Genomic DNA, 6,930 nt, shown 5'->3' with positions numbered 1-6,930 from the left:
GCGCGGTTAATCCCCAAAAATGTAAGTGAAGGTGCTCTGCTGCGTTTATGGCACTTTCAATATGTTTTGCTATCATGCAGGTCAACCACAGCTTTTTTTAATTCAGTAGTTCAAAAAGGCTTGCTGGGATTTGTAGTACAAGATGAGGCTTCCGTAGGAATAGAAAGGAGGTCCACCTAAGTTCAACCCACATATCAAGGCTGTGAATGATCACTTTGCTGTGGATTTTTGTTTAGCCTCCTATAGGATTTGTTCTAAGCCTGTTGTGGAGGTTATTGATAGGATAAGGCTTTTGGGATTCCGCAGGATTCAGGATCCTGTTCACACACCCACACACACACTTTTTGTGTATATCTTTGTATCTATAGACACGCCCCCTCCTTGTAGCACTGTGGGAAACCTGGAGATTGCCTAGCTCTGCACTATGACCACCAATAGAGGTGCAATGAGAAAGCGTGTTGGTCGCCGCTTTGTGCGGTGGTCGACACACCCCATTCAGGAGGAAAGCAGAACTTCTGTTACGCCGAGCGCTCCGGGTCCCCGCTCCTCCCCGGAGCGCTCGCTTCACTCCCTCCGCTGCAGCGCTCCGGTCACGTCCTCTGACCCGGGGCGCTGCGATCCTGCTGCCAGCCGGGATGCGATTCGCGATGCGGGTAGCGCCCGCTCGCGATGCGCACCCCGGCTCCCCTACCTGACTCGCTCCCCGTCTGTTCTGTCCCGGCGCGCGCGGCCCCGCTCCCTAGGGCGCGCGCGCGCCGGGTCTCTGCGATTTAAAGGGCCACTGCGCCGCTGATTGGCGCAGTGGTTCCAATTAGGGTTTTCACCTGTGCACTTCCCTATATTACCTCACTTCCCTTGCACTCCCTTGCCGGATCTTGTTGCCTTAGTGCCAGTGAAAGCGTTCCTTGTGTGTTCCTTGCCTGTGTTTCCAGACCTTCTGCCGTTGCCCCTGACTACGATCCTTGCTGCCTGCCCCGACCTTCTGCTACGTCCGACCTTGCTTCTGCCTACTCCCTTGTACCGCGCCTATCTTCAGCAGCCAGAGAGGTGAGCCGTTGCTAGTGGATACGACCTGGTCACTACCGCCGCAGCAAGACCATCCCGCTTTGCGGCGGGCTCTGGTGAAAACCAGTAGTGGCTTAGAACCGGTCCACTAGCACGGTCCACGCCTATCCCTCTCTGGCACAGAGGGTCCACTACCTGCCTGCCGGCATCGTGACAGTAGATCCGGCCATGGATCCCGCTGAAGTTCCTCTGCCAGTTGTCGCTGACCTCACCACGGTGGTCGCCCAGCAGTCACAACAGATAGCGCAACAAGGCCAACAGCTGTCTCAACTGACCGTTATGCTACAACAGTTGCTACCACAGCTTCAGCAGTCATCTCCTCCGCCAGCTCCTGCACCTCCTCCGCAGCGAGTGGCCGCTCCTGGGATACGCTTATCCTTGCCGGATAAATTTGATGGGGACTCTAAGTTTTGCCGTGGCTTTCTTTCCCAATGTTCCCTGCATCTGGAGATGATGTCGGACCTGTTTCCCACTGAAAGGTCTAAGGTGGCTTTCGTAGTCAGTCTTCTGTCCGGAAAAGCCCTGTCATGGGCCACACCGCTCTGGGACCGCAATGACCCCGTCACTGCCTCTGTACACTCCTTCTTCTCGGAAATCCGAAGTGTCTTTGAGGAACCTGCCCGAGCCTCTTCTGCTGAGACTGCCCTGTTGAACCTGGTCCAGGGTAATTCTTCCGTTGGCGAGTATGCCGTACAATTCCGTACACTTGCTTCAGAATTGTCCTGGAATAATGAGGCCCTCTGCGCGACCTTCAAAAAAGGCCTATCCAGCAACATTAAAGATGTTCTGGCCGCACGAGAAATTCCTGCTAATCTACATGAACTTATTCACCTAGCCACTCGCATTGACATGCGTTTTTCTGAAAGGCGTCAGGAACTCCGCCAAGATATGGACTCTGTTCGCACGAGGCGTTTCGTCTCCTCGGCTCCTCTCTCCTCTGGTCCCCTGCAATCTGTTCCTGTGCCTCCCGCCGTGGAGGCTATGCAGGTCGACCGGTCTCGCCTGACACCTCAAGAGAGGACACGACGCCGTATGGAGAACCTCTGCCTGTACTGTGCTAGTACCGAACACTTCCTGAGGGATTGTCCTATCCGTCCTCCCCGCCTGGAAAGACGTACGCTGACTCCGCACAAAGGTGAGACAGTCCTTGATGTCTACTCTGCTTCTCCACGTCTTACTGTGCCTGTGCGGATGTCTGCCTCTGCCTTCTCCTTCTCTACAGTGGCCTTCTTGGACTCTGGATCTGCAGGAAATTTTATTTTGGCCTCTCTCGTCAACAGGTTCAACATCCCAGTGACCAGTCTCGCCAGACCCCTCTACATCAATTGTGTAAATAATGAAAGATTGGACTGTACCATACGTTTCCGCACGGAGCCCCTTCTTATGAGCATCGGATCTCATCATGAGAGGATTGAACTTTTGGTCCTCCCCAATTGCACCTCGGAGATTCTCCTTGGACTTCCCTGGCTTCAACTTCATTCCCCAACCCTGGATTGGTCCACTGGGGAGATCAAGAGTTGGGGGTCCTCTTGTTCCAAGAACTGTCTAAAACCGGTTCCCAGTAACCCTTGCCGTAACTCTGTGGTTCCTCCAGTAACCGGTCTCCCTAAGGCCTATATGGACTTCGCGGATGTTTTCTGCAAAAAACAAGCTGAGACTCTACCTCCTCACAGGCCTTATGATTGCCCTATCGACCTCCTCCCGGGTACTACTCCACCCCGGGGCAGAATTTATCCTCTCTCTGCCCCAGAGACTCTTGCCATGTCCGAATACGTCCAGGAGAATCTAAAAAAGGGCTTTATCCGTAAATCCTCCTCTCCTGCCGGAGCCGGATTTTTCTTTGTGTCCAAAAAAGATGGCTCCCTACGTCCTTGCATTGACTACCGCGGTCTTAATAAAATCACGGTTAAGAACCGCTACCCCTTACCCCTCATCTCTGAACTCTTTGATCGCCTCCAAGGTGCCCACATCTTCACTAAATTGGACTTAAGAGGCGCCTATAACCTCATCCGCATCAGAGAGGGGGACGAGTGGAAAACGGCATTTAACACCAGAGATGGACACTTTGAGTATCTGGTCATGCCCTTTGGACTGTGCAATGCCCCTGCCGTCTTCCAAGACTTTGTCAATGAAATTTTTCGTGATCTGTTATACTCCTGTGTTGTGGTATATCTGGACGATATCCTAATTTTTTCTGCCAATCTAGAAGAACACCGCCAGCATGTCCGTATGGTTCTTCAGAGACTTCGTGACAACCAACTCTATGCCAAAATTGAGAAATGTCTGTTTGAATGCCAATCTCTTCCTTTTCTAGGATATTTGGTCTCTGGCCAGGGACTACAGATGGATCCAGACAAACTCTCTGCCGTCTTAAATTGGCCACGCCCCTCCGGACTCCGTGCTATCCAACGCTTTTTGGGGTTCGCCAATTATTACAGGCAATTTATTCCACATTTTTCTACCATTGTGGCTCCTATCGTGGCTTTAACCAAGAAAAATGCTGATCCCAAGTCCTGGCCTCCTCAAGCAGAAGACTCCTTTAAACGACTCAAGTCTGCCTTTTCTTCGGCTCCCGTGCTCTCCAGACCTGACCCTTCCAAACCCTTCCTATTGGAGGTTGATGCCTCCTCAGTAGGAGCTGGAGCTGTTCTTCTACAAAAAAATCCTTCCGGGCATGCTGTCACTTGTGGTTTTTTCTCTAGGACCTTCTCTCCAGCGGAGAGGAACTACTCCATCGGGGATCGAGAGCTTCTAGCCATTAAATTAGCACTTGAGGAATGGAGACATCTGCTGGAGGGATCAAGATTTCCTGTTATTATCTACACCGACCACAAGAACCTCTCCTACCTCCAGTCGGCCCAACGGCTGAATCCTCGCCAGGCCCGGTGGTCTCTGTTCTTTGCCCGATTTAATTTTGAGATTCACTTTCGTCCTGCCGATAAGAACATTAGGGCCGATGCTCTCTCTCGTTCCTCGGATGCCTCAGAAGTTGATCTCCCTCCGCAACACATCATTCCACCTGACTGCCTGATCTCCACTTCTCCTGCCTCCATCAGGCAGACTCCTCCAGGAAAGACCTTTGTTTCTCCACGCCAACGCCTCGGAATCCTCAAATGGGGTCACTCCTCCCATCTCGCAGGTCATGCGGGCATCAAGAAATCTGTGCAACTCATCTCCCGCTTCTATTGGTGGCCGACTCTGGAGACGGATGTTGGGGACTTTGTGCGAGCCTGCACTATCTGTGCCCGGGATAAGACTCCTCGCCAGAAGCCCGCTGGTTTTCTTCATCCTCTGCCTGTCCCCGAACAGCCTTGGTCTCTGATTGGTATGGATTTTATTACTGATTTACCCCCTTCCCGTGGCAACACCGTTATTTGGGTGGTCGTTGATCGATTCTCCAAAATGGCACATTTCATCCCTCTTCCTGGTCTTCCTTCTGCGCCTCAGTTGGCTAAACAATTTTTTGTACACATTTTTCGTCTTCACGGGTTGCCTACGCAGATTGTCTCGGATAGAGGGGTCCAATTCGTGTCTAAATTCTGGAGGGCTCTCTGTAAACAACTCAAGATTAAATTAAATTTTTCCTCTGCATATCATCCCCAGTCCAATGGACAAGTAGAAAGAATTAACCAGATCCTGGGTGATTATTTGCGACATTTTGTTTCCTCCCGCCAGGATGACTGGGCAGATCTCCTTCCATGGGCCGAATTTTCGTATAACTTCAGGGTCTCTGAATCTTCCTCCAAATCCCCATTTTTCGTGGTGTACGGCCGTCACCCTCTTCCCCCCCTCCCTACCCCCTTGCCCTCTGGTCTGCCCGCTGTGGATGAAATTTCTCGTGACCTTTCCATTATATGGAGAGAGACCCAAAATTCTCTCTTACAGGCTTCTTCACGCATGAAGAGGTTCGCGGATAAGAAAAGAAGAGCTCCCCCCGTTTTTTCCCCTGGAGACAAGGTATGGCTCTCCGCTAAATATGTCCGCTTCCGTGTCCCTAGCTACAAGTTGGGACCACGCTATCTTGGTCCTTTCAAAATTTTGTGTCAAATTAATCCTGTCTCTTATAAACTTCTTCTTCCTCCTTCTCTTCGTATCCCTAATGCCTTTCACGTCTCTCTTCTCAAACCACTCATCCTCAACCGTTTTTCTCCCAAATCTGTTCCTCCCACTCCTGTTTCCGGCTCCTCGGACGTCTTCTCGGTCAAGGAAATTTTGGCTGCCAAAAAGGTCAGAGGGAAAAATTTTTTTTTAGTAGACTGGGAGGGTTGTGGTCCTGAAGAGAGATCCTGGGAACCTGAGGACAACATCCTTGACAAAAGTCTGCTCCTCAGGTTCTCAGGCTCCAAGAAGAGGGGGAGACCCAAGGGGGGGGGTACTGTTACGCCGAGCGCTCCGGGTCCCCGCTCCTTCCCGGAGCGCTCGCTTCACTCCCTCCGCTGCAGCGCTCCGGTCACGTCCTCTGACCCGGGGCGCTGCGATCCTGCTGCCAGCCGGGATGCGATTCGCGATGCGGGTAGCGCCCGCTCGCGATGCGCACCCCGGCTCCCCTACCTGACTCGCTCCCCGTCTGTTCTGTCCCGGCGCGCGCGGCCCCGCTCCCTAGGGCGCGCGCGCGCCGGGTCTCTGCGATTTAAAGGGCCACTGCGCCGCTGATTGGCGCAGTGGTTCCAATTAGGGTTTTCACCTGTGCACTTCCCTATATTACCTCACTTCCCTTGCACTCCCTTGCCGGATCTTGTTGCCTTAGTGCCAGTGAAAGCGTTCCTTGTGTGTTCCTTGCCTGTGTTTCCAGACCTTCTGCCGTTGCCCCTGACTACGATCCTTGCTGCCTGCCCCGACCTTCTGCTACGTCCGACCTTGCTTCTGCCTACTCCCTTGTACCGCGCCTATCTTCAGCAGCCAGAGAGGTGAGCCGATGCTAGTGGATACGACCTGGTCACTACCGCCGCAGCAAGACCATCCCGCTTTGCGGCGGGCTCTGGTGAAAACCAGTAGTGGCTTAGAACCGGTCCACTAGCACGGTCCACGCCTATCCCTCTCTGGCACAGAGGGTCCACTACCTGCCTGCCGGCATCGTGACAACTTCCATTATATCTTTACAACCCTGAGATGCTCCCAGATACCAATATGTATCTATGGTGTATGTGATGTGATACACAGTGGGGGAGATTTATCTAATAATGTACAGAAAGAAAGTGGTGCAGTTGCCCATAGCAACCAATCAGATTGCTGCTTTTATTTGTAAAAATTCCTCTGAAAAATAATATGATCTAAATAAGTGATCTGATTCGTTGCTATTGGCAACTGCACTGGTTTCTCTCTGCACAGTATTTGATAAATCTTCCCCAATAGAACAAACCAACAGACCCAGAACATTAAGCTTTGGATCAGACACAATTTTTTATTTCAAAATGTCACCAATATATAAATTCATGTGGCAGGAAAGAAGATTTCATCAAGTGAAAAATGTCTTTCATTTCCGTGCAACTTCATGCCGTTTCCCTTTGGGACTCTAAAATAGAACAAAGTGTCAAATTGTTTAGTAAATTTTGAATGGTTTTGATGCTACATTTTGATATTGAAACAGGTCAAATTTAGAGATGACTGACATGAATGAGGTTTGTTCCAAATTTTCCAAAATTCAGTGAATTTGAAATATTTTGAGATTCGTTTGAGATAAATTTCTCAAAATGGCGGACGGTACAACTAGTCCTACACAGCCCCGCAACTCCTACCTTTTCCATTATATTGTATACTGTACTGCTGCTGGATACCTACCCTGTACAGCAGTGGTCACCAAACTGTGGACCTCAACTTTAACTTTCAACACTTTTAACTTCATTGTTAACTTATAACCAGGTACTG

The sequence above is a fragment of the Hyla sarda genome, chromosome 2, assembly GCF_029499605.1.
Source record: "Hyla sarda isolate aHylSar1 chromosome 2, aHylSar1.hap1, whole genome shotgun sequence".
Classification (NCBI taxonomy): Eukaryota; Metazoa; Chordata; class Amphibia; order Anura; family Hylidae; genus Hyla; species Hyla sarda.
This window is presented reverse-complemented; position numbering follows the sequence as displayed.